The 27756-nt window shown below is 45.7% G+C and overlaps 1 long non-coding RNA gene across 1 annotated transcript; it reads right to left on the bottom strand.

Moving 5' to 3' along the window:
* Window positions 1-6701: 6701 nt before the first annotated feature.
* LOC142665993 (uncharacterized) lies at window positions 6702-10678 on the bottom strand. The gene is made up of 3 exons (XR_012851618.1): window positions 10487-10678; window positions 10316-10377; window positions 6702-7470 (listed from the first exon to the last, which is right to left on the bottom strand). It is a non-coding gene; the product is annotated as an uncharacterized LOC142665993 (long non-coding RNA).
* Window positions 10679-27756: the final 17078 nt, after the last annotated feature.

Genomic DNA, 27756 nt, shown 5'->3' with positions numbered 1-27756 from the left:
TTTGACAGCGACATGTAAAATTACACCTCGTCTGAACAGAACATCGTAAAACCCATTGCAAGCAATGGGCAGATGTTTGTAGGCGTAATGGAGCCGGTTTTTCAGGCGTAATTCGAGGCGTAAAACGCCTGAATTACGTCTGAAAATAGGTCGTGTGAACATACCCTTAGAGGTTCAGGCTTCTGCACTGTCTCATGGTTTAAACTGCAGCTCTGCTTGCTCAGGTTGGCTGCTATGTAGAAGCACAAGCCCTCCACAAGCTGAGCTAGAGAAATGAGTGACTAAGAGATAAAAATATCAGGTAAATATAACTCCTATATGGAGATAACAAAAATAATTCTAGAGTCCTCCAATGTATGGTTTAGAAAACCCATTGCCAAATAGCCTATTAGGGCATTTTGAGTCAGAGGGGGTTCCCCCTTTTGGGACCTCCATTAATTAGTTAAATTTGCTACAAAGAACGTTTTTCTCTGGAGGACCCAGCATGTTTGTGCATTACACAGACATCCCATTGACCTCAATGGAAACCATGTAATTCTTCACTTCCCCTCTGGAGGCGCTATAGGGGAGCTGAACATTTCCTGCCTGGTTCCGACTCAACTTACAGCAGCAGGACACCCTGGGATCAGCTTATATTATGGGGCCCTTCTAACAAGAAAGGATTGTACAAAGTGGACAACCCCTTTAAGGAACAGACTTCATTATCATTAGTACTGCCTGCAGAAGGAGGTAAGGAGAGAAGTCCCACCACTGAAGGTGTAAGCGAGACATCTCACTATACATGAGGAAGGAATTTCACAAAACAACTTCTGACATATATACTATAGTTATGTCAGAAGAAACCACAGGCGGTAGATCAAGAACTAGGACAAACCAAAGGTCTGAATGTGGGTCCAGGCACAACTCCACTGGCCTAAAACAGGGTATAGAGGAAGAAACTGAACCCTTAATTCGGGGAAATGCCACGTAAGAGAACGAGAAAGGATTGTACAAAGTGGACAATTCCTTTAAGGATCAGACACCAGTTTCATTCGTATTGCCTGCAGGATGGGGGAAGGGGATGAGTTTAATCACATAGATTCCTGAACCGTATGGCTGAATCTGCTCAGCACAGCCTTTGTTTTGGAACATATGTGGGTCCAGGGACAGTCCCTCTTATAATGTCCTATTAGGGTAACAGAGGGGGGTCCAATGCTAAACTGGGTGTAGAGGAAGCAATTGGGACCTTAGTCCTGGGGAGTCCATAGTGCCCTAATCTACTGAGGGAACATCAGCCATGGTAGGAGCCAATTGCCGCAAAAAATACACCAGTGTTATTAATGGCACTTGGTAGGTGGGGGGGCCTATTACCGATTTTTGCATTTGGGATTTCGTTATACATCCCTTATGTATCTAAAATCTACTTCTTCAGCAAATACAACCCTGCTAACGCAATTTTTCCTCTCTTACGTATGACAATCACGGTTGATGACCATGTGATTGAATGACAGTCCGGCTACCCCAGCGCTGCCATACTCTGTATATTCCAGATACATAAATCTGCATTTAATGCATAAAGCAATACACAAATGTAAAACCTCTGCACTGGAATAAATAGGCTTCTGGAGCAGTACAAGCGTAAAAACATATGTCTCACCTGGCCCTGGTAATGATGTTATCTAGTGAAGTGTATGAAGCCGCTCCATGGACCATGTGCTATATTCTCAGACATGCTAATTCCTAGGCGCTCCTCCAAGAAGCGGAATGAAGACGCGGAAGTCTGTCAATCAATATTCAATGCATATCTTATTTTAGTCCAGTTCATCTCCACTAGGAAGATTGATATATCCATGAAGTCTTGTATGATCTGTACAATGGTATTAGCTGGATTGTCTATTGGTATTACTGGAAAGTAGAGTCTGCAGGGTTTTTGATTGAGTATAATAAAAAGGAACTTCAAGTTGGATGGATCGATTATCAAGGCACGTTATAGAAACATAGACATACTTTGATTACCCTTTAATGTAGATGTCCGGGTCTAATATTCTGCACTGGTTCATTTCTTGAAATACACTCTATGGCCAGAAGTATGTAGACCCCTGAACATCGCACCTATCTGAGCATGGCATACATCCTACTACAAAAACCATGGGGGTTAATATGGAGCTGGGCTCCTTTGAGGTTCAACAAACTCTACTCTTCATAAACTCTACTCTTCATGCCCATTCATCCAAAATTATAATTGTGAGGTCAGGCACTGATGTTGGATGAGAAGGTCGGGCTCACAATTGGCGTTCCAATTCATCCCAAAGATGTTGGATGGAGTTAATGTCAGGGCTCTGTGCAGCCACTTGAGTTCCTCCTCATCAAACTCCTCACCCCGTGACTTTATGGAGTTCGCTGTGTGCACTGGGGCACAGTCATGCTATAACAGGAAAGGGAAGAACCCCAAACTGTTCCCACAAAAATGGATCTACAATTGTGTAAATGTCTTTGTATTCTGTACCATTAACATTACCCTTCACTTGAAATGAGGAGCCGAACCCTAAAAAACTGCCCCAGATCATTACCCTTTCACCACCAAAAGTTACAGTAGGCACTATGTATTCCGGTAGGTAGCATTCTTCTGGCATCTGCCAAGCCCCGATTCCTCCATCAGACTGTCAGATAGTGAGACGGGATTCATCACTCCAGGGAACACACTGCTCCAAGGTCCAGTGATGACGTGCTTCACACCACTCCAGACAACACTTGGCGTTGTGGATGGTGATCTTGGGCTTGTGTGCAGTGACCATGAAAAAACATTTCATGAAGCTCTGAACGAACAGTTCTTGCTGGTGGAAGTGTGGCTTTCTGTAGTGAGTGATACAACAATGGATAGGTGATTTTATGTGCCACACTCGGCGGTCCTCGCTTTGTGAGTTTTCGCGGTCTACCACTTAGTGGCTTGTTACTACTAGGCGCTTCCACTTCAGAATAATAGCACTCACAGGAGACTGGGGCAGATCTAGCAGATAATAATAACACAGGTGACTGGGGAAGATCTAGCAGATACTAATAGCACTTACAGGTGATGAGGCAGATTTAGCAAATAATAATAATAGTAATTACAGGTGATAGGACAGATCTTGCAGAAAATAGCACTTGTCTCGGGGTATGTGGACGAACTAGGCCGCTCCCCTGTAGCGGAGAGGCAGCTGGCCAAGTTACAGTCAATGCACAAGTCTATATAATAAGTACGTAGCACGAAAGTACCTGAGTTAGTCCAGACAATTGGCAGAGGCTTTAGCATGGATGGGGCTGGCTGTAGCAGGTAGTGCCAGACATGGCGGATGACAGTAGGTGCAGCAGGTTGTGTGAGACGTGGCGGATGGCAGCAAGTGCAGCAGGTTGTGACAGACGCGGCGGACGACTGTAGCTGCAGTAGGTTGCGTCAGACGTGGCAGCAGGTAGCGCCAGATGTGGCGGACCACAGCAGGTGCAGTAGGACACGACTGCAATCGCTAGACAGGCTCCGGAACAAAACACAGCACAGGAAACAGGATACAGATAGCAGGGCACAGGATACGGCTAAGGGACCATTTGCAAGACTAACATGGGAATTACAAATGACGCTCAGGCAAGGACTGAAAGGGCAAGGCCCTTTTTATAGTTCAAGGTGATCTGGAGCATAATTAATTAATTACATATGCGCGTGCTGGCCCTTTATGGCCGGGAACCAGCGTGCGCCCTCTAGTGGACATTACGGGACAGAGCGGCCGCATGTGCTGACGTCTCCGGGGAGGGAGACGTTGGCAGGAAGAGGAAGATCTGCGGGCGGCCGCTAAGTGGAGGTTGCAGTCCGTGACCACGGCCGTGACGGCACTTACAGGAGACTGGGCAGATCTAGCAGATAATAATAGTAACTACAGGTGACCAGGGCAGATCTAGCAGATAATAATGCAGTATCCCAGAACTGGGAGTAAGGAGTGAGGATCAGCCGACACTTGTCACAGTGATCGGCTGGCGGGTGTAACTACCCCTCCACGGTGGCCACTTCAGATACTGCTCCCCAGTCTGGTGCAGGGTAAGGAGGTCAAAGGGAAATAGAACTTGGATAGATTTGTTGTGACGCCAGTTATATATATGTAATCTGGGGATGGGCTCCTGTGTGGATGCAGGGCTGTGATGGCAACCCAGGCCAGAATATAACAAAGTCCACAGATATGGAGAGGCATAGGCGTGGATTCAGTGAAGCTGATAGCTTCCCTCCCCAGTAAATGAATCCAGAGAAACAGGGGGGGGGGGGTAACATAGAAAATCCAGCTTACTTTACTTAGATGAACTTGCAGTGAAAGTATTGTACAGGCAGGCTGGATGTAGCATGGAGTACAGGCAGGCTGGATGTAGCATGGAGTACAGGCAGGCTGGATGTAGCATGGAGTACAGGCAGGCTGGCTGTAGCATGGAGTACAGGCAGGCTGGCTGTAGCATGGAGTACAGGCAGGCTGGCTGTAGCATGGAGTACAGGCAGGCTGGCTGTAGCATGGAGTACAGGCAGGCTGGCTGTAGCATGGAGTACAGGCAGGCTGGCTGTAGCATGGAGTACAGGCAGGCTGGCTGTAGCATGGAGTACAGGCAGGCTGGCTGTAGCATGGAGTACAGGCAGGCTGGCTGTAGCATGGAGTACAGGCAGGCTGGCTGTAGCATGGAGTACAGGCAGGCTGGCTGTAGCATGGAGTACAGGCAGGCTGGCTGTAGCATGGAGTACAGGCAGGCTGGCTGTAGCATGGAGTACAGGCAGGCTGGCTGTAGCATGGAGTACAGGCAGGCTGGCTGTAGCATGGAGTACAGGCAGGCTGGCTGTAGCATGGAGTACAGGCAGGCTGGCTGTAGCATGGAGTACAGGCAGGCTGGCTGTAGCATGGAGTACAGGCAGGCTGGCTGTAGCATGGAGTACAGGCAGGCTGGCTGTAGCATGGAGTACAGGCAGGCTGGCTGTAGCATGGAGTACAGGCAGGCTGGCTGTAGCATGGAGTACAGGCAGGCTGGCTGTAGCATGGAGTACAGGCAGGCTGGCTGTAGCATGGAGTACAGGCAGGCTGGCTGTAGCATGGAGTACAGGCTGGCTGGCTGTAGCATGGAGTACAGGCAGGCTGGATGTAGCATGGAGTACAGGCTGGCTGGATGTAGCATGGAGTACAGGCAGGCTCATGAGGTTCCTTTCTTCTTTGCTCAGATTAGTGTTCAGCCAACAGGTCTTTTCTTCTTTAGAAGTTCAGCTGTAACTCTTCATCTCTCTCTCTGTTAGATTTCTTTACCCCCTGGACAATATGTCTCTGTACACAGGGCTCTTCAGGAATTGGATGTCTCCCTCTGCAGAGACTAGATCAGCATGCTTTTTCACTATCTAACTCTTCCCTCACAGGCTCATTAGTAAGGAACTCTGTGATTGGCTGGTTGCTTCTCCAAATACTTATAATGCTTCCAGAGAATTCTACCCTGAGCAGGTTTAATTATAAACAAACCTTGTACAGAAAGTAACCCTTTGAGCACTGCCTGCAATCACTTTACACAGATTACAGTAGTAAAGCACATCACATATACAAAATACAGTGTATTCCTGCTTTCTGAAGACTCCACTTTGTGGGGTACCACAATAATAACACTGCTGACCGGAGGCAGATCTAGTACATAATAGCACTTACAGGTGATGGGGCAGATCTAGTACATAATAATAGCACTTACAGGTGATGGAGCAGATCTAGCAGATAATAATTACACTTACAGGTGACCGGGGCAGATCTAGCATATAATAACTCTTACAGGTGAACGGGGCAGATCTAGCAGATAATAACACTTATAGGTGACCAGGGCAGATCTTGCAGATAATAACACTTACAGGTGACAAGAGCAGATCTAGCAGATAATAATAATACCTACAGATGACTTGGGCAGATCTATCGGATAATAATAGCACAGGTGAGTGGGGCAGATCTAGCAGATAATAATAATACTTTCAGGTGTCTGGGACAGATCTATCAGATAATAGCACTTACAGGTGACTGGGGAAGATCTAGCAGATAATAACACAGGTGCATGGGGCAGATCTAGCAGATAATAATAATACTTACAGGTTACTGGGGCAGATCTAGCAGATGATGATAGTAATTACAGGTGACCAGGGCAGATCTAGCAGATAATAGCACTTACAGGTGACCAGGGCAGATCTAGCAGATAATAATAGCACTTACAGGTGACCAGGGCAGATCTAGCAGATAATAATAGCACTTACAGGTGACCGGGCAGATCTAGCAGATAATAAGAGCACTTACAGGTGACCAGGGCAGATCTAGCAGATAATAATAGCACTTACAGGTGACCGGGGAAGATCTAGCAGATCAGAAATTTTACAAACTGAAGTGACTGAAACACCTGAACTCAGAACTAGGAGGGTTGTCTACATCTTTCCGGAACACCCTCATAACTTTTGAACGGCTCGAGGTAGAGGGTTGAAAGTTAGTGGGATTTAATGAAGTCATAAAATCTACCAGTTAACGCAAAAAAACAAAACGCCCCCACTCGACGCCACCCCACCGCCCCCAAGGGGGTGGGGGTGTTTTTTCCCGTTAGCTGGCAGATTTTATGACCCCATTAAATCCCACCAAATTTCAACCCTGTACCTCGAGCCGTTCAAAAGTTATAAGGGTGTTCCTGAAATGTTGTTGGGCACTGTGTGTGTGTGTGTGTGTGTGTGTGTGTGTGTGTGTGTGTGTGTGAGATTTTGTGCCATATGTGATCTACAGAATAGTGAGGAGATCCTGTATTGATGTCTGCTGGTCATGACCTAACACATTTAACCTACTACTATATCTGGTGTTCTCCCTAATGCAGTGGTCTCAAACTATTACAAAACTACATCTCCCTGTAAGTCTTGAAACCCCCCACCTTGCATGCTGTGAGCTGTAGTTTAACAACAAATGGGGATCTACAGGTTGGGGACTACTGCCCTAATAAATAGAACTGAGGTTATTACAAAAAAACAACATTTGTATTAGGTAAAAAGACTGAGCCCAGAAGGGATATGTTATCTCAATGATGGTACCAGGTATGGGCTGGCGCCAGGCACCTCTGATAGCAACTATCTCAGGGGAAACAATAGGATTGAGCCGTTGAAATCCAACCAACCCAGTCCCTGTTTTCCCCAAAGGCAGATATTGACAGAGGATACCAAAGATTTTGGATCCAAACGAAAAAAATCTCATGCCTATGGCCAACTTTAGAGCTGCTGAGACAGAAATGTATACAGACGATATTTGCTCCTTGCTTTTTCTATACGGGAAGAATACATTTTTGGATCTATTTTTCTCCTCTTCCCCATGTTGTCCCTTGCTGTCAGAGGTTTCGAGGTAGACTGTTGGTCTTCATGTCATCTGATCATTTTTGCTCTATTGTTTTTGATTTTCTGGCGATAGTGTTGCAAAATATTGCTTCTTCTTAGATCTGAAGAACCTGAAAATCAGGATGATTGTTACGGAGTGCAGGATTTCATGTTTATTAAGAATATGAGTACTCCAATATGAGATTATAATTAAGTTTAAGAGGGGGCATTGCATAGCATTTAAGATAGCCATTAACATTTAGCAGACAGTGGCGGTTACTTTTTTTTTTATTCCCCTCTAAACCAGTTCTCTACAATTCAAGGATCCTCTTGGGTTCAGCGGTCATTCTCTCAGTGCCTTCAAGGTGATGGGTCATGCTCTGCTTCATCTTCTCCATAAAAAAATTCTCCCCTCTGCTAGGTGTGACAGATTTACACAAGTAATACGTCAGATCATGACATAACTATTTATAGTCCCAGTGATGTACACAGAAGAGGTGTGATGGGAAGCAATAACAAAAAATGAGGCCCCTTACAACAGCTACTTGACACCACCACACACATAGCAGAAGGTCCTGGTGCCCCCATCCAATTTTTATGACTCAAGAACATTTTCAGCTTCTTTGTTTGCTAACATTTCAGCATCTGCAGAGGATACATATAGACCTCCTGAAATGGACTCCCTCCATACAAGGGCCCCCAGAGTCTAGAACAGCCAAATGAGCATTCTCTACGGAAAAGTCATAACTTCAACCTCCTGGGCACCAATGCAAATCTTGCATTAAGGCAAGGGCGCAACTACTAACTCTGCCCCCGTATAGCTACGCCCATGTGTACATATTTCCTCACTTAGGCCCCTCGGCTTCTAGGATCAGGAGGAAGTAGGCCAAAAGAGCTCATCATGGCAGGACCCTTGGTTTGTAAAATATTGGCTGGGTCAAATCCAACCCTAGACTAAATGCTCACCACTAACTTTTTGAAATCTTGGAATTGTCCATGCCAGGATTGACTGGCAATTGGGGTAGTAGCATCCATATTTTGGAGAAAATGAATATTTTTTAAAATGTGGTCCATCAATTCACATCTCAATATCTATGGGACAGTTTCCATCCTTGGGCTTCAAAATGAACAGCACTTGTCGGGAAAGGAAGAGAAACCTACAGAACTCTGGCCATGGAGAAGAAGACCATTGGTCATGATTGATGAGAAGACGAGAAGCGGTTTTATGCCTTTGACGTTAAGCTCATCAAAGTCCTTATGATGATTCATGGCTGTCTTATTTTTGGGAAATGAGGTCCTGATCCAAAAAGTTTTACTCTACTTTTCCTTTATCCCTTTACTTCAGCTTTCTTCACCCTTTTAATGCATCCAATGATCAGCCATGTGTTCAGCTCAGTTACCGATAATCCCAGCGGATATTTATGTTCATCAAAAAATTACTGGCGTCCAATGTAATTACACACATCATTTGATCCAGTAATTTGTGCTACACCTGTAAAAGGATGAATTAAACATCCCAAAACAAATTTGGTTACTGCGGTTTCCTACATTATAAAGATTGTCTTGGGAGTATAAGGAAAGAATAATTGGAGGAAAAAAAAGTTGCCTTCGCCCACGTGTTTAATCGAGTGTACAGCAGATAATCAATGGTACAATGTCCTTTTATAATGCAGAGCTAAAAATCCGCAAGTATAAGTATATAAAGCCAGAAGAAAGAGTAATTCTTCACTCACTATAATAGTGTAATACCTACCACTTCGCGCAACCGAACCAAGGGAGCAGCACCAGGGCCGGCCTTAGGTTGGATGGTGCCTTGTGCGGGACTCTGTATTGCTGCCCTCCACAAATTTAACATTAACCACATATATAGACATGCACACCGTGGTACATATATACTGTACATACATAAAGACCTATTTAGACATGCAGGCATATATATATATATATATATATATATACACATAGGTAAATATATAGACGTGTACACACACACACACACACACACACACACACACACACACACGTGGCATGTATGTATATATATATATATATATATATATATATATATATACACACATACATATAAATATGCACAGACACATATACACGCACATAGACCCATATATACCCACAAAGGCGCACATATACACAGTACAGATATTGTAGTAGATATTACCCACAGTCCTATGTAACACCACAGATAACAGTGATAATTCTGAGTACAGATAATGTAGCAGATATTACCTGCAGTCCTATGTAACACCACAGATTACACAGTGATAATTTTGAGTACAGATAATGTAGTAGATGTTACCCACACCCACACACACACACACACACACACACACACACAGAGACATATACACACAAATTGGCACTTACCATCTCACCTTGCTGCCCATTTTTCTTGCTGAACGGGCTTGGGGCAGAGCTTCCTCCTCTGCACTTGCTCTCTCTGTTTCCTCCGTATGTGTAACGAGGAGCAGAGAAAAGCTCAAACAGCCTGCCCAGTGACACCCTCTACATGTGGGAAGGCTGCAGCGCCCTGTGCACTCGCACAGGTCGCACACCCCTAGGGCTGGCCCTGAGCAGCACTCCTATCAGACACCTTACATATTTGTATACAAGTGGTAAAACAAAGCTCTTGGGCCCCAATGCAAAATCTGTAACAGGGCCCCTACCGACTATGTGCCATTTTTAATCCTGGTGCCAATGGGCCCTCTCAGGCAAGGGTTACTGTATGACTGCTACCTCGGCACCTGCTATAGTCAAGTGCTTCATGTATACTCTCTTGTGAGGGAGTCTACCACGTTATGGAGCACACGTGTTTTTTTTATTTTTTTTACTTGTTTTATACTTGTACTTCATATAGGTAAACTAGGATTTGACTTAGTTATTATCTTGTATGTATCGGCAGTAATGAGCTCGACAGGACAAGAAACGTGAAACTAAAAGGTAGGCCAGGTGACAACTGACCTTATCTAGTCTCCTGCCGTTCAGAGGCCTTTGATGTTGTTCGTTATGTGCCCCACTATTTCCTGCGAAGACATAGAATAAGACAGAAGCTTCCTGGAGGATGTACACACAGTCCACTGGTCATTAAGATCACGGCTATACAGTATCTTATTAAACATGCAGCCTGCTTACAAGGGTGGTCCGTCCTCCTGAGGAGAATAATGATTTTCTTTAATTGGCTCAAGACTTGTTGGAGGAAAGTCGGTGTGACTGGCTGTGTACCTTTTCAGTTAGATATAGGGAATCGCAGAAAAAAGAAAAATGTCTTCTGGTTGTTGATGTACTCTGAAGGTTCTCCAAATTAGGGCTTCCCCATAAAGGGGGTCCGGTCTATTGGATAGAAATTGACGATATTGGTAGTCCATGGCGAACAAGATGTTAAACTTAAGGCCCTTTTACAACGACCGATAATCGGCCGGTGCAGCGAGTGCCGATCAACGAGACATCGTTGATCGGCGCTCGTTTGCTCCTGTCACACGGAGCAATGGATGGGGACGAGAGGTCATTACTCCGATCGCTCCTCCCCATACATTATCATGTCGGCACCGCGTCTCCCTGTTTACACACCAAGATGTGCTGCCGACAATGACAATATTTAACTTTTTTAAAACGATACGATCAGCAGATGATCGAGCGCTTGCTCGTTCATCTGCTGATCGCTGCCCTGTTTACACAGGGCAATTATCGGCAACGAGCGTTCTATGAACGCTCATCTGCCTGATAATCGTCCTGTGTAAAACCTCCTTTACAAACGATGTGTGGTTTTGTTAGTAGTGAGGGCACTGAGTTCATCTTGATGTGTTGTAAAGTAAGAACTTGTATTCCCCTATATGATCTTACACCACCATACAGTCAGACACACACACACACACACACACACACACACACACACACACACACACACACACACACACACACACACACACACACACTTTATGGCCAGTATACCTCCATACAGTCTCACATACCACCATATATCCAGTATACCTCCATACATCCTCACATACCACTATATATCCAGTATACCTTCTTACATCCTCACATACCACCATATATCCAGTATACCGTCATACAGTCTCGCATACCACCATATATCCAGTATACCTCCATACATCCTCACATACCACTATATATCCAGTATACCTTCTTACATCCTCATATACCACCATATATCCAGTATACCTTCATACAGTCTCGCATACCACCATATATCCAGTATACCTTCATACAGCCTCACATACCAGCATATATCCAGTATACCTCCATACATCCTCACATACCACTATATATCCAGTATACCTTCTTACATCCTCACATACCACCATATATCCAGTATACCTCCATACATCCTCACATACCACCATATATTCAGTATACCTTCATACAGTCTCACATACCACCATATATCCAGTATACCTTCATACAGTCTCACATACCACCATATATCCAGTATACCTTCATACAGCCTCACATACCACCATATATCCAGTATACCTCCATACATCCTCACATACCTCCATACAGTCTCACATACCACCATATATCCAGTATACCTCCATACATCCTCACATACCACCATATATCCAGTATACCTCCATACATCCTCACATACCTCCATACAGTCTCACATACCACCATATATCCAGTATACCTCCATACAGTCTCACATACCACCATATATCCAGTATACCTCCATACATCCTCACATACCACCATATATCCAGTATACCTCCATACATCCTCACATACCACATATATATCTAGTATACCTCCATACCTCATGGGCCCCGATGCAAAAGCTCTTATTGGGCCCCCCCCCCCCCACCCCGCAAACTTCTCATGGCCGACGGTCCGCAGCTTTCAGCTGCATTGCTGGGTTTCCTAAGTGATCCAACAATGCAGCGCTAGCAGCCGGGGGCGTCACTGAGGACTTAAAATGGCAGGGGAAAAGGCCCCAATACATATGTGTCCGCCCCAAAAAAATTTATGTGTGTGCGTAGTAGACAGCATATCTATAGCCCTATCAACTATGGATAGGATTAGATACAGTGGCTCAGAAGACAGTATCACACATGATAGGATTAGATACAGTGGCTCTGCATACAGTATCACCAGTGGCGTAACTACCGCCGTAGCAGCAGTAGCGGCTGCTACGGGGCCCGCGGCATGAGGGGGCCCGTGTCGCCCGCCGGCACGGGCCCCCACCATGGCCGGAGGCTCCGCTAGGAGCCGCTATGGCTGCTACAGCGGGACGCCACTGAACACTACGGCAGAGCAGGGAGGTATCTCCCCGCTCTGCCATTAACTGGTTCCCGACCGCTGGCTGTATTTTAACGGCCAGCGGTCAGGGTCCTTAAAACCCGAGCCATAGACTTTCTACGGCTCGGGTTTTAACTTGCTGCCCGCGCGATCGGGCAGCTGAATGTCGGGTCTCCGGCTGTCAGTGACTGCCGGGGACCCTGAGGAGAGGATAGAAGCAGCTTTCGCTGCTTCTGTCTTCTCTGATCACTTGTACACAGCGCTGAATGCGCGCTGTGTACAGGAATAGAGACAGCAGCAGCGGCGCTGTCTCTATTCCTCCCGGTGATCATGTGACTGGTCACATGATCACCGGGTGCCGTTACTGGCAGGCTGCTGCTGGGCCTTACTAGACCCAGCACAGCCCTATTAGTGACAATCGTCACTATGAGAGGGCTGATTTCCTCTGTAACTGGGGCTGCTGTGCAGCTCCAGTTACAGGGGAAAAGCCTGGTGTAAAATAAAGAAAAAAAATAATGCTAGCGCTGACCCAATTACTCTAATATAGACATGTAATATATTAAAATTTACGGTAGACAATGACGATCACAAATAAAAGGTATATTTTAGGGTAAGACTATGTTATTACCAAAAAAAAAAATAGCTGAAATGTAAAAAAAGCTTACTTTTTTACTATTATTTTCAAACTTTATGAATAAAAATTCTAAAATAGCAAAAAAGGTGCGTATAAAAACGATAAAAAATTAAACCTGCATTGTCTATGGAAAAAACGTCGCAAAAATCACGTCGTTAGCCCAACAAATAAAAAAGTTATAGCCATTAAACTAACACGTGCTAAAAATTAGCTAAACGGTGTCTGGTCCTAAAGGCGCAAAATAGAGCAAAAGACATGTATAGGGGATAGTCAGAGGTTTGACGGAAGTCAGAGGTTTGTCATGGAGAAGTTCAGGGGACTTTCAGTCCCCCGTTCTCCCTACCGCTGCCAGCGATCACTCATGTATCCCCTATCCTGTGGAGATCCTGTGGAGAGGGGATACATGTATTTTGTAGGACACACTGTAGGTCGCATTTTTTTGGGAGGGGGGACGCTGTATGGCGTTCCCTACAGGGGGGGGGAACGCTGTATGGCGTTCCCTACAGGGGGGGGTGGCTGTATGGCGTTCCCTACATGGGGGGAGCTGTATGGCGTTCCCTACGGGGGGGGGGGCTGTATGGCGTTCTCTACAGGGGGGGCTGTATGGCGTTCCCTACAGGGGGGGGCTGTATGGCGTTCTCTACAGGGGGCTGTATGGCGTTCTCTACAGGGGGATGTATGGCGCTATCTACAGAGGGGGGGCTGTATGGCGTTATCTACAGGGGGGAGCTGTAAAAAAGGCACTATCTACAAGGGGGGGGGGGGGGTTGTGTGACACCCAGGGGAGGGGGGGCCCCAGTCAAAAGTTTGCTATGGGGCCCAGTCTTTCCTAGTTACGCCCCTGAGTATCACACATGATCGGATTAGATACAGGACTCCGCTCGCTGACATTGCTTCTCCAGGAAAGGTAAGAATAATAATTTTGCTTCTTTATGTGTTACTAATTATTTTTGTGTGTTTGTGTTTTTTTACAGGTTCGGTTGTTGGACTTCGGATACGAGGACTTCGATGACAGCGTTTTTTTATTTTCAATAAAATGGTTAATGAGGGTTGTGTTTTTTTATTTCAATAAAATATTCAATAAAATATTTTTTCTATGTGCTTGTATTTTTTTAAACTTTATTATCACCGCCTTAGTAATGGCCGCTGGCTGATTGACCACCTCCATTACTAAGGCGGGGCTTAATGTTAGCCGGTGCAGAGGCTAACACTAACCCCCATTATTACCTCGGTACCCACCGCCACCAGGGGTACTTGGAAGAGCCGGGTACGAACCAGTACCCAACCATCTGTAGTGACGGTCAGGCACCGGGGCGGCCGCACGCTGGTAGTATTAGGCTGGGGAAGGCCAAAAACAGTGGCCCATACCCACCCCGGTGATGATAGGCTGCTGCTGCGTTGTTTCTGGCTGGTTATGAAAATTATGGGGGACCCCACATCGTTCTTTCCAATTATTATTATTATTATTTTTTTTTAAATGACGTGGTGTCCCCCCCCCCCCATTTTCCATAACCAGCCAGATACAATAAAGCAGCAGCAGACCGCATTACCAGGGTGGGAAGGGCCACTGTTTCTGGCCTGTCCCTGCCTGATAATACCAGCCTGCGGCTGCCCCGGTGCCCGACCAACACTACAGATGGTCAGGTACTGGATCGTACCCGGCTCTTCCCAGCACCCCTGGTGGCAGTGGGTACCGGGGTAATAATGGGGGTTAGTGTTAGCCTCTGCACCGGCTAACACTAAGCCCCGCCTTAGCAATGGACGCTGTCAATCAGCCGGCGGCCATTACTAAGGCGGTAGTAATATAGTTTAAAAAAAAAACACAAAGACATAGAAAAATATTTTATTGAAAAAAAAAAAAAAAAAACACCCAACCCTCAACCATTTTATTGATAATAAAAAAAGCCGTCATCAAAGTAGTCCTGGAATCCGACGTAGTCCACCGACCGAACCTGTAAGAAAACACACAAAAAAACGATTAGTAACACATGTGTTAGGCTTAGATACAGGGCCCATGTGTGATACTGTCTGTGGGACCCTGTATCTAAGCCTACCACAAGGTAGGCTTAGATACAGGGTCCAGCGGACAGTAATCTTGTACAGTATAAGATTACTGTTGGCTGGGGCCCTATATCTAAACCTACAGTGTGGTAGGCTTATATACAGGGCCCATCAGACAGGATCACACATGGGCCATGTATCTAAGCCTACCATGGGATTGGCTTAGATACAGGGCCCAGCAGACAGAATCACACAAGCTGTGATCCTGTCTCATGGGCCCTCTAAGCCTGCTACATCGTAGGATTAATGGGGTTATCCAGTCCTTAAACATTGATGGCCTATCCTCAGGATAGGCCATCAATAGCTGATGTGTCGGTGTCCGTCTCCCGGGAGCCCCGCCAACCAGCTGTTTTGAAGGGGCCGCAGCACTCGTACGAGAGCTGCTTCCCCTTCATTTCACCACTCGCTCACACTGTGAATCGCCGACATGGATTCACAGTGACCGGAATGAAGGGGAAGCAGCTCTCGTATGAGTGCTGCGGCCCCTTCAAAACAGCTGATTGGCCCGCTCCCGGGAGTCGGACCCTGCCAATCAGCTTTAGCAGTCAGGGATACTAATCTTGCCTTCCTCTTCAGCCGCAGCGGAAGTTCTGTCCTCTCGATGTTGTGCGTGGCGCATAGCGTTGTGACGTCATGCGCTGCACACAGCGCTGTGACGTCAGGACCTCCTGTAAAGGATCTGCCAGGCACTACGTCTGTGGATACTCCCAGGATTAATCAATCGACACCTGAGGCCAGACCTCTTAGACTGACACCTGCTCCCACCAATCAGGGTGGCAGGCTCAGGAGTGGGAGAGCCTATCGCGGCCTGGTCAGTCGGAGTTAGCTCCGCCCCCTGTCCATTTATACCTGCCGTTTTCTCTTCCTCATTGCTTGTGATTCTTCCTGGTTTCCTGGCCCCACTGCTGCCTTGCTCCAGCCTGCTTCTGCCGTGCTTCAGCCTTGCTTCAGTTCCCGCTTATCCTGCTTCGTTCTGCCCCCGGCTTGCTTCCTGCTCCGTGCTCTGCGTTTGTATACTTCATTACATCCTGATCCTGACTGCTCGTTCACCACTCCGTTCCCTCAGGGTGTTCCGTGGGCTACTGCCCCTTCCCTTGCTTGTTCCCTGTTTGTATCCCCTTGCACTTAGTCAGCGTAGGGACCGCCGCCAAGTTGTACCCCGTCGCCTAGGGCGGGTCGTTGCAAGTAGGCAGGGACAGGGCGGTGGGTAGATTAGGGCTCACTTGTTCCCTTCACCTCCTTCCGCCATTACACCTCCGCTGTGATCCGGAACCAGGAAGGTAAGTACAGTCAGTTACTATAGTAACAGGGGCCCGCGGCCCGAGTTACTATAGTAACTTTTTATTGATGTGGTGCGGGGGGCCGTGGGCTTTGGGGCCCGGTCGCAATTGCGACCACTGCGACCCCTATAGCTACGCCACTGTATACCTCCATACAGCCTCACATACCATCATATATCCAGTATACCTTCATACAGTCTCACATACCATCATATATCCAGTATACCTCCATACATTATCACATACCACCATATATCCAGTATACCGTCGTATAGCCTCCTATACCACCATATATCCAGTATAACTCCATACAGTCTCACATGGCACCATATATCCAGCATACTCTATACGGCCTTACACACCACCATACAGTCAATATACCTCTATACATCCTGACACAGCACCATACAGCCTGTATATCTCCCTATTGCTTCACACACCACCATATAGACAGTGTCCCTCTATATAAATCCCTATTTGTGCAGGATACATCCATATAACGTCACACACAAGTGTATATAGCCTTGAACACAACTACAAAGACAATACAGCTCCATTTTGCGCAACACACCAATATAAGGGCAGTATATGTTTCCATATAGTCCCTATTTTTGGATTCATGGGGACCATGTGGCTTTACATCACAATGAGGTTTATAGTCCGTTACCTTAAATCTTAACCCCCTTTCACCTTGCATTTAGGAAGGGTGGCATGAACCCATTCACTTGCAAACCTTACTGATAGAGCCAGCTTTAGGTGGGCCCTTTGGCCACAAGGTCAGAGTGTACTACATTTCTACCCCACCCTCACAGCAGGTTTTAGGGGTTGACAAACTAGCAGATGCCCAGGTCCCCAACTTCCTCAGGCCCACCTAAGACATGAGTTCCAATAGCAAATCAAGAAACTCACAGTATTTGGCGGTATTATTTAGAGTGTGGATTGCGGTATTATATGGGAACCGTATGGCAGTATTATGTGGGCTCTCTTAGTATTATTCAGATGCGGCATATTATTTGGGCAAAATATGTTGGTATTATAGGGGCACTGTATATGGCAGTATTGTCTTGGCACTATATGACGGTATTAAATTACCTATATAAAAATAGCAAGCATGAGGGTCCTAGTTTCCTTGTTGCCCGGGAACCATTTTTCTATAAACCTGTCCCTGCCCACCCTCATATGACAAGCATGTTTTACCACATTGGGGCCGGCAAACCCAGTGGGGCCTTACATCTGCCCAGGTTTACCTGGTGCTGGTCCTGATTGTTCTAGGGAGGTCGTGGCACCGGCCTTAGCTTGCCCTCGTGTTTTATGGACCCTATCTTGGCAAAAAAAAAATCCTACGAATATTCTTATGTTTTCTGATGTGAAGACTTGGATTGCTGCATGTAGTCCCGGGATTACGACTTATCCCCTGCCTATAATGTAACCTTTATGTAATCGCTTTTCTCATATATTCCAATACAGGCCATATATCTTTTTGAAATGAGCCGTCAAAAATTTCCCTTTAACTTTATTTACAGCGGGAGAAAACGGCATCTCACTCTCTTCGGTTTCTTGTCGCTTAATTATTGTACTACTCCGCCAAGGTAATAATGCCGTCCATGATCCCACATACAGTACTTCAATATAATAAACCCATGTCGTATAGACCCCATTTACACGTACCTGCAATCTACGGGGAGAACGTAGCTCCCTCCCCTCGTGTTTTCCATCTCCAGCCTGACAGACTGATGGATTACACCTCTACCCCGTGCACTAAACCTCTCATTTGTGAATTCCAAATAAAATCATCTCCACCGGAGGAAGTCAGCGAGGAGGGGGGGAGAGGTGCTAATTATTTTCTCATAACCGCACTCCCAAACCTTCTGATACCACAACACTGGGTACTTTTGTCTTCCACCTGCTCGAGGGCTGAATATAATTGTATATGTTTACAGTCAAATTCCTTTAATCCGGCATTTGATAATTCAGAAATTCTAGTAATCTGGCACTTGAATGTCTCAGATCCAGAATATGTGAAATCCGACAGCCATCTATCGTATGTGACCTCCTCATATATGGTAGAGGGACCTTTCAGGGGCCTCTAGCCTCCAGGGCCCAGGTGCAACCTCAATCTATGAAGCCCCCATAGCAGGGGTCAGCAATATTCAGCATTCTAGCTGTTGTAAAACTACAATTCCCAGCATGCCCTGCCAGCCTTTGGCTGGAATAATAAAGCCTTTGGCTGTCAGTGCATGCTGGGAGTTGTAGTTTCATGGACAACTGGCATGCCGAAGGTTGCTGAGCCCTGCCCTATAGCTATACCGGTTCAATTACATCATACATTCTTATTAACATATTTAAAACCCAAATTGTGGGACATTTAAGCTACACCCATCCTAGTTGGAACGCCCCTTTAAATGCAAATTAGCATAAAGGCCGCCCCAGGACTTTTGGCATATATATGTATATAAGGTTATAATCTCTGCCCAGTCTCCCGCACGTGGTTTGTAAATTTCTGGATATACAGGCAAGAAGCAACTGCCTGAATATTGGAATAGCTGTATTATTGAAATGTATCACCTTACAGTTAGAAAACTACCTATTGAATTCTATGGAAGACTGTAGTGGGCATGCTCTGTGACATGTACAGAGGTCACTTTGCTGTGAGAGGGAGGAGGAAGTGAGCTGCTCCCATCACTTACTGTATTGTCAATACTGTAATAATGTTATCTTTCTCCAGCTTTATAATAGGGGTGTTACCTTTTATTGTAACCCAGCTCTCTGATGATAATAAGGTGACTGCTGTACACAGCACATCTGAAAGAGACACGTCTTGATAAATGAGGCATAAAATAGCTCAAAATGTGAGCAGGTACTGCACTTTCCCAAGCTCCTGAAAAGATAATTTGCTTAGTAATGCAGCAACACAAGACTGGGCATGCATGAGTGGATAACCAGGCAGATCTGCCATTCAGGAGTCTGGGAAAGCTGTTTGATGACCCCTATAGTTGCTTTATTGACTATATGGACATTACGAATCCGCTTTCCCTTTCCACTGAACAACAAATCGACCTAGTTATGTATCAGTACAGAAGCAGGCAGACATCTGTTGAGACCTGCCATTCAGAAATCTGGGAAAGCTGAGTGTAAACCACAGTGGGTGCTTTAATGGCTGCTATACAAATCGTCACACAGATCTCCCAGTCTCCTAAGCAGAGAATGTATCCCTGTATAACTAAGAAGACTTGACATTCAGCTGTCCAGGAATACTTGGTGACAAGTGCGATATCTATAATGGCTGCAATATTGGTTGTCACTCAGCTTTCCCAGAATCGTGAACATCAAATCGAACTAGTTATACAGTAATACAAAATGTATCACTGCATATCTAGGCAGATTTGCTATTTACGAGTAAGCTGGACAACCTTGTAAATGATATTATGGTTGTCATAGGAATTGTTACCCAGCTTTCCCAGACTCCTGATCTGCTTAGTAATGCAGCAGCACAAGAGTGCTGGGGTGAGTTGGGGGTTTTCATTGTATTACTACATAAGTAGATGAATGGGCCATTCAGGTGTTTGGGAAAGCTTTTCTTGAGGACATATTGGTTGATACCCAGCTTTCCCAAAAATGGATATTACTAAGAACTAGACAAAAGGGCTGTCGTCAGCACCTGGCAAACCTGGACATGTGTCGGGTCCACTATCCTTGTGGGGGTGCCCACTCATTTGCCGGGTGTGGACGCTGCTGTCATGGCTCCACCAGGAGTGGAATGCTCGGCCAGAGCGTTGCCGACGCTCTAGCCGGGATTCCCCTCCTAGAGGGAGCCCCTGACGTCACTGTCCATGTATGGACAATGATATCAGGGACTCCTCCTGAAGAGGAGTCCCCAGCCAGAGCGTCGGCAATGCTCTGGCTGAGGTTTTCACTCCTAGAGCGAGCCCCAAAGGTACTACCTACAGGGAGGGGGCTGTGTGGCACTGCCTACGAGGGGGGCTGTGTGGCACTATCTACAGAGGGCGCTAAATATATGGGGGCACAAACTGGGGGCCTAACTTCTATATTGGGGCATAAACAGGGCCTAACTTTTATTTGGGGGCACAAACTGCCGTTCTCTGACGTTTTATTGCCGCCATGAGTTCCCCCGCAAAGGGGCCCACTAATTTTGTGTCGCCCAAGGGCCCACTTAAACCTGGAGCTTGCCCTGTATAATATATATATATATATATATATATATATGATATACCGCACTCTGCAATATTCGTACTCTGAATGAATGTGACTCGCGGAGCCGAGTGCAAAAATTCTATTTTCGTCCTCCATATAACAGTAATTATAGTTGTAGCGCGCTCACATGGTGGGAAAATCCATCATTTCATGTGGTTAGGTAGGAGAAGTGATGTTGTTAATATTGTAAGGAATATTTAGCATCATAAGTATTGGGCTCTTACATGCCACCATATAACTCAATGCTGCCTTATTCTACAAATAATAACCCCTTATCCGGGTCACGCAGTATATGGCACCAGTTTCCTTCATTTTCTCACTGGTACTTTGTAGGTTAGAATTATTTTGTCCTTACTGTTCATCTCTCTATGCACTGACATCCAGGTGAAGGGCTTGTGCTTATACATAGCAGCCAATCTGAAGAAGTAGAGCTTCAGCCTGAGCTTATGATAAGACATGGCTGCTATAACTAGAGGGCAAACATTGTATCTGCACGGACCGTCAGAGGTGGCACCCTATTTAGCTGGTTGTGGGAGCCATGTTAGGCTAGTGTTGTTATTATTTAAAGGGCCTCTGCTTCTGTGTGGGGGGCACAAAGTGGATATTATTACTGTGCATGGACACAAAGAGGGATATTGTTACTATATGGGGCACAAAGAAGGAACTATTACTATGTGGGGCACAAAGAAGGAACTATTACCAAGTGGGGCACTAAGAGAAGAACTATTACAGTGTGGGACCTAACAAGGGCACTATTACTATGTTTGTCCTAAAAGAGGGCACTATTACAGTGTAAGGCCTTAAGGGGGCACTATTACAGTGTGGGATTAATAGGGGGTACTATTGCTTTGTGGGCCTAAAGAGGGTACTGATACTATATGGGACCTAAACGGGGCACTACTACTGTCTTGGTCACTATCTATAAGGCACGATTTCTTTCCAGGGCACTTTCTGTTGGCACTATTGCTTTCAGGGGCACTATCTGTTTGGCACTATTAATTTGGGTTCACTATCTGTGTGGCACTATTATTTATTTCTTAAGTACTGTATTTGTCTGCATTGTGCAACACAGCAGGTGCAGTAATCGGGGCAAATAGGCCAGCAGCTGGCACAGCATTTTGGGTAGCAGCAGGATGGGTAGTTTGTGTAGTGGGTGAGGAATAGGTAAGGAGGTGCTGGAAAAGTGAGGACCAAAGATGCCTGGGCAACAAACTTTGCCGGGACGAGTTGTGGCTGGGAGATGTTATCATGGCGGTCTCTGCCTGATAGGGAAGAAAAGGGAAATTTAACGACTCCAATCAGAGATGACGTCACCTGTGAGTCCAAACCTTCCCCATTATTGTGTTCACAAAAATTGGCCCTCTAAAATAGGCATCATTGTTTTTGAAGTTTTATTGACTGGCCTTGTTGCCCACATCAGCCAATCACTTTACTGCTTTCATTTTTACAGAGCAGCTTAAGGAATGAAAGCTGAGCTCTGATTGGTTGCCATGGGAAACAAGGGCACTCTTTATTTTAGACAGTTTTGATAATTGAGACCCATGTAGCTAAGTGGTAGTCACTAGTTGTAGCTCTATCCTAGGTAACAAATAATATGGCCATCGTTGTAGCTGTCACATGGGTTGTCACCCAGCTGCCCTAGACTCCTAAATAACCTTGTTCCGCAGGGATACAGAAATGAGGATATTTCACTGAACTCCCCAAAAAAGTACAAAACACCCATTTTATGCAAAATTGCATAAACCCCACCCACTTTGGTGTGATCTTATTGGTTGCTATGGGCAACAATGCCCGTTTTTCAGATTTGTAGACTAATATTTTTCTTTATATTCTAGGCTGAAAACTTTGTTGATCTAGTTCTGCTCATACAGCTGATGGGTTGTTACATTGTATCAGTGTAGGAAATTCTCAGTAAGCTAAACAGCAGCTCACATCTCCGCCATGTCGTAGACTTCAAGCTGATGGCTCTTAAAGGGGACATTTGCAGGGCAAATGTCTGACCGACTCTGAAGTTCCCCAATCATATTAGCTGATGGACCTAGAGGATTAGCACATTTCTGGGGCAGCTGGGTTTTCATGAAGGCATCTGTCTATCTTCTGTACCCCCTAGATGAGTACAGAATCCCCTAGAGCTATGGCATGAACCCCCTAAGCCAGGGGTATTATTAAAGGTTTGGTTACCGGTGTCTGTGATCAGGTGAAGGTCCGAGCTGAACAAGAACCGTAAAGAGGTCGTCTTGTTAACGTTTCGCAAACGGGATTTATTATTGTCTTTAGTGAGAAAACCAGACGAGACTCCAAAATGAATTAAGGCTACAGACCCCTAAACGTCATCAGACTCAGACCCCTAAATTCATTTAGACCCATAACCAGACCCTGTAAAATTAATTCAGACCCATAGACCAGACCCCTAAAAGTCAGACCCCAGGCTAGACCCTAAAATCAATTAGACTAGACCCCTGAAAGTAAGTCAGGCCCCAGACTAGACCCCTGAAAGTAAGTCAGGCCCCAGACTAGACCCCTGAAAGTAAGTCAGGCCCCAGACTAGACCCCTGAAAGTAAGTCAGGCCCCAGACTAGACCCCTGAAAGTAAGTCAGGCCCCAGACTAGACCCCTGAAAGTAAGTCAGGCCCCAGACTAGACCCCTGAAAGTAAGTCAGGCCCCAGACTAGACCCCTGAAAGTAAGTCAGGCCCCAGACTAGACCCCTGAAAGTAAGTCAGGCCCCAGACTAGACCCCTGAAAGTAAGTCAGGCCCCAGACTAGACCCCTGAAAGTAAGTCAGGCCCCAGACTAGACCCCTGAAAGTAAGTCAGGCCCCAGACTAGACCCCTGAAAGTAAGTCAGGCCCCAGACTAGACCCCTGAAAGTAAGTCAGGCCCCAGACTAGACCCCTGAAAGTAAGTCAGGCCCCAGACTAGACCCCTGAAAGTAAGTCAGGCCCCAGACTAGACCCCTGAAAGTAAGTCAGGCCCCAGACTAGACCCCTGAAAGTAAGTCAGGCCCCAGACTAGACCCCTGAAAGTAAGTCAGGCCCCAGACTAGACCCCTGAAAGTAAGTCAGGCCCCAGACTAGACCCCTGAAAGTAAGTCAGGCCCCAGACTAGACCCCTGAAAGTAAGTCAGGCCCCAGACTAGACCCCTGAAAGTAAGTCAGGCCCCAGACTAGACCCCTGAAAGTAAGTCAGGCCCCAGACTAGACCCCTGAAAGTAAGTCAGGCCCCAGACATGAATCACACCCCAGACCAGACACTACAATTAATCAGACCCCAGACCTAACATCTAGAATCTAGTAGTCAGACCCCAGATCAGAACATAAAATTATTTCAGACTCCAGACAAGACCCCTGAAATGTAGTCAGACTCCAGACCAGACACCTAAAATTAAGTCAAACCCAAATTAGACCACAGACCAGATCCCTACAATTAATTAGACCCCAGACCGGATCTCTAAAATTAATTAGACCCCAGACCGGACCCCTGGCAGGCTGCTTTATGTACATGTCTGACTTACACCTCGGAATTTTGGGGGCCACTAAAGAAGGGTCAAGTAACAAATTTGCCCCAGTGCCCTCCACAAGTCACGCATCTCTCTTCTGTATATATCATCCTGCGCAGGTGGTTTGTATATTATCATTGTTGGCCATTTTTCTACCTTTGCTGGGTGATTTGTGGGGTGCGCGGCTCGTCATCTGGGTCCTAATCACCCTGTGTATTTGATGTTCCCGCTATATAGAGCGATGAGGGTGTAAATGTCATTGAGCGGCTCACCTGGCCATGTGGTGCAGGAACAGATTGAGAAGTAGAAGACAAATGATGCCGTGTACACAATACGGCGGTTTGATTACATTATACAAATACCTGTCAGAGATGTATTGCCATTAGACAGATGTGGGCTGCACCAAGGCACCCAATATAAATCAAATTCACGGAAATGTATTTTTCTTTTGACTATAGAAAATAATTGCTGCCCCTAGAAACATTTCTTCTGCCAGGTTTTTAAAGTTATCTGCTTCTAGGAAAGCTGGATGAAAACCAATTATGGCTGCTTTAACACCTCAACACATCTTTCCTAGAGTCCTGAAGGGCAAATCCAACCCCTTAGGCAGTGATACATTGACATCTCCTTTATTTATGCATAACTACACAGACATGCCATTCAGGATAGTAGGAAAGATGGGTGACAACCAACGTGAGTGGTTTAAAGAGGACCTGTCTGCTCTCCTGTCATGTCTGTTTTAGAGAATATTTGTATTCCCCTAAAAAAATTTTTTTTACATTTCCTGAAAATATATTAATAAATTGACCAATAGGATATGTTCCTATACATTCTTAGTGTGTTGGGACGCACCCTATTGTCATGGAGCATGGTAACGCCAAGTTGTCAATATATTCATACATTTCCAGGAGGAGCAACAGAGGAATCACACAACGTAGATTTAAAAAAAAGGTACATTGTTAGTTTATGGTGAATACAATTTTTTACTTTATGTGTTGAATGGGTCCCCCAACAACTTGCTGACACCCAAAAGTCAGCAGTTGTCACCATGGGAATCGTCCTGATCCTGGTCTTGATTGATGGGGATGGGACGCTTTCTATTATGTCTTGATGCCCTAATGTTTATGACAGTCTGTGTTTGCAGTCAATTGAGACTATTGTAGAGACAATCGAGACCCCCATTAGGGACCCCTCTATAAAACAGAGGAAAGATCTCGTAAGAGAGATCAACATTTTGTATTACGTCGGCCCCCTTTCTCATGATCCAGTGGTGTACAAAGATAAAAATGAGGCCCCTTTCTGGAGCTGCCTGACACCAACACACTCCTAACCACCCAGGACAGGAGGCAATGGTGCCCCATCCCTATTTTTATGACTCGTACAATTTCCACTGTGATCTCACCACCCAATAAAATGGGAACAAACAAACCTGTAATGGGCCGTCTCTGTCCAGGGGCCCCATAGCAGTAGAACGAGGGTACTATGGTACATATGCCCTTGCCCTACCACACTTTGAAGAATTGCCCTGATAGTCAGAAGCTACTGATGTTCTGAGGCCAGAATTTGATAATAGAGCCGTGTAGTCCTAGCCTTAGTGTCCTCCTTCACACATTGCGCTTTTAGAAAAAATGCCACGGTTTTCCTGCAGCTTTTTGCTGCATTTTATTTGCAAAAAACACTGCAACCAGATGTTACCTGGGAATATTTTATTACTTTTGTTTTTGGGTCAGTGGCGCTTTTTTTAAAATCGCTGCATGGGGTTGGTATGCTGTTTTTTCAGGCAAACAGCGCCACACCTGTCCATAGGCTGTGTCTGGCATTGCAGCTCAGATTCATTAAAGTGAATAGGGCTGAGCTGCAATACCACATACAACCTGTGAACCGGTGCAGTGCTGTTTTTGGCCATTTTTTTCCAATCCTGGACAACTCTTGTAAAGTGCGATCCGAGTTACAATTACTTTACGACTTTTTCTTGTGCTGTCGCTCTTTGCGGAGTAATACTGAATTGCTGAGTGGGGGATGTATAGAAACAACTGCTCAGAGTTAATTTTTGATTGGAAAAATTGGTTTTCCCTTCTCAAGCTCATACAAATGATATAGAATTTTTTTTCTACATCAACACTATCTTATATTATACTGCCCCCTATGGATAAGAAAATAGATCTGAACAAGAAGAATCATCCGTAGATCTGGATGGATTTGCCCTTTAGCTTGTGCCACCGTTCATAAGATCACTTGGTCTTTTTGTGTCCAACAGGGCCCCGGTATTATCGTTTTCCCCCCGAAGTGACGGAGCAGATGTTAGCTGCTATTTATCCGGAAACATCTTGTAGAAGATAAATGGAAACATGAAGGGATAGAATTCTCGAGACATCCAGAGTAATAATCAACAAGCACATACATCAGCCCGCGGCAGGGATGCGTCCTTGCTACGTAAATTGACAGGTTGGACAGTCAGTTTTTCACATTTTATATAATAGGAGAAACGTTCTCAGTTTCCAAACCTGGTTAGAACCTTAAATACAACTAAACCCTTCAAAGATGCCCCATAAAAGCAAAAACTGCTAAAAGGAGGACAGAATATATCAAATTTAGAGGGGTTGTCTCATAAAAAGCTCTTTCCATATGTCCTACAAGGACATATGAACCTCATAGAGGTCAGATTCCCCTCTATGAACCAGAACATAAGTAGCTCTTATTGTGATGGACCGGCCACCCATGTTTTACATGGGGGGTTATTCCATTGAACGGATAGCATGTAGTACTACATTTCACCTGCAGGGGACACTATGTGGCCAGCCACAGCTTGCCAGACCCACCCGGCTTCAATTTATAAAGGCGTGGTCTTGGTTTTCCCTCTTCATCGGGCACGTCATAAAAGTCTGATCTGTTGGGATGTGGTAGACAAAACCTATCCCTATCCCTAGTCCTGTTCTCAGTGGCCATGCATTGGTGGTTCCTCACTCCTTGCCACCTCATGGAGAGAAACCGAGCATGAGTGTGCATCTCGCTGTTGAACCTGAGGACCAAGATAAGACTTGGACCAACTCCATCTCCGTTTCGGTGGAAAACCCATATCTGAATTTTTAAGGCTGATGGCCATAAGAGTTTTTTCTGAGAAAAGGGGTTTCCAGATTTCATTTTACTTATACGAGTGTTCGCTATACACAGTACTGTGGACCCTTCATTTTGGGGATTGTGGAAGCCCACACCACTGGCGGCAAAATTCAACACCATACTTGGTCTAATTATCTTCAACTGCTAATCTCCGGCTTGAAGGTACAAAGTGCACAACCTTGTGTGCCTCCACGTTATCATCTCCCCCGCTAGACCATAAGTACAATGCGTGTGGGGCCCCAACCATCGCCATATCCGCACCTAAACGCCACCATGGGGAGTCCAGAATCTTATCGGCACCTTCCCTCAACTTCCAAGCCATTTTTTGCCTTCCCAACTTTG

This window comes from Rhinoderma darwinii, chromosome 13, assembly GCF_050947455.1.
Source record: "Rhinoderma darwinii isolate aRhiDar2 chromosome 13, aRhiDar2.hap1, whole genome shotgun sequence".
In the NCBI taxonomy this organism is placed as follows: domain Eukaryota; kingdom Metazoa; phylum Chordata; class Amphibia; order Anura; family Rhinodermatidae; genus Rhinoderma; species Rhinoderma darwinii.
This window is presented reverse-complemented; position numbering and strand designations above follow the sequence as displayed.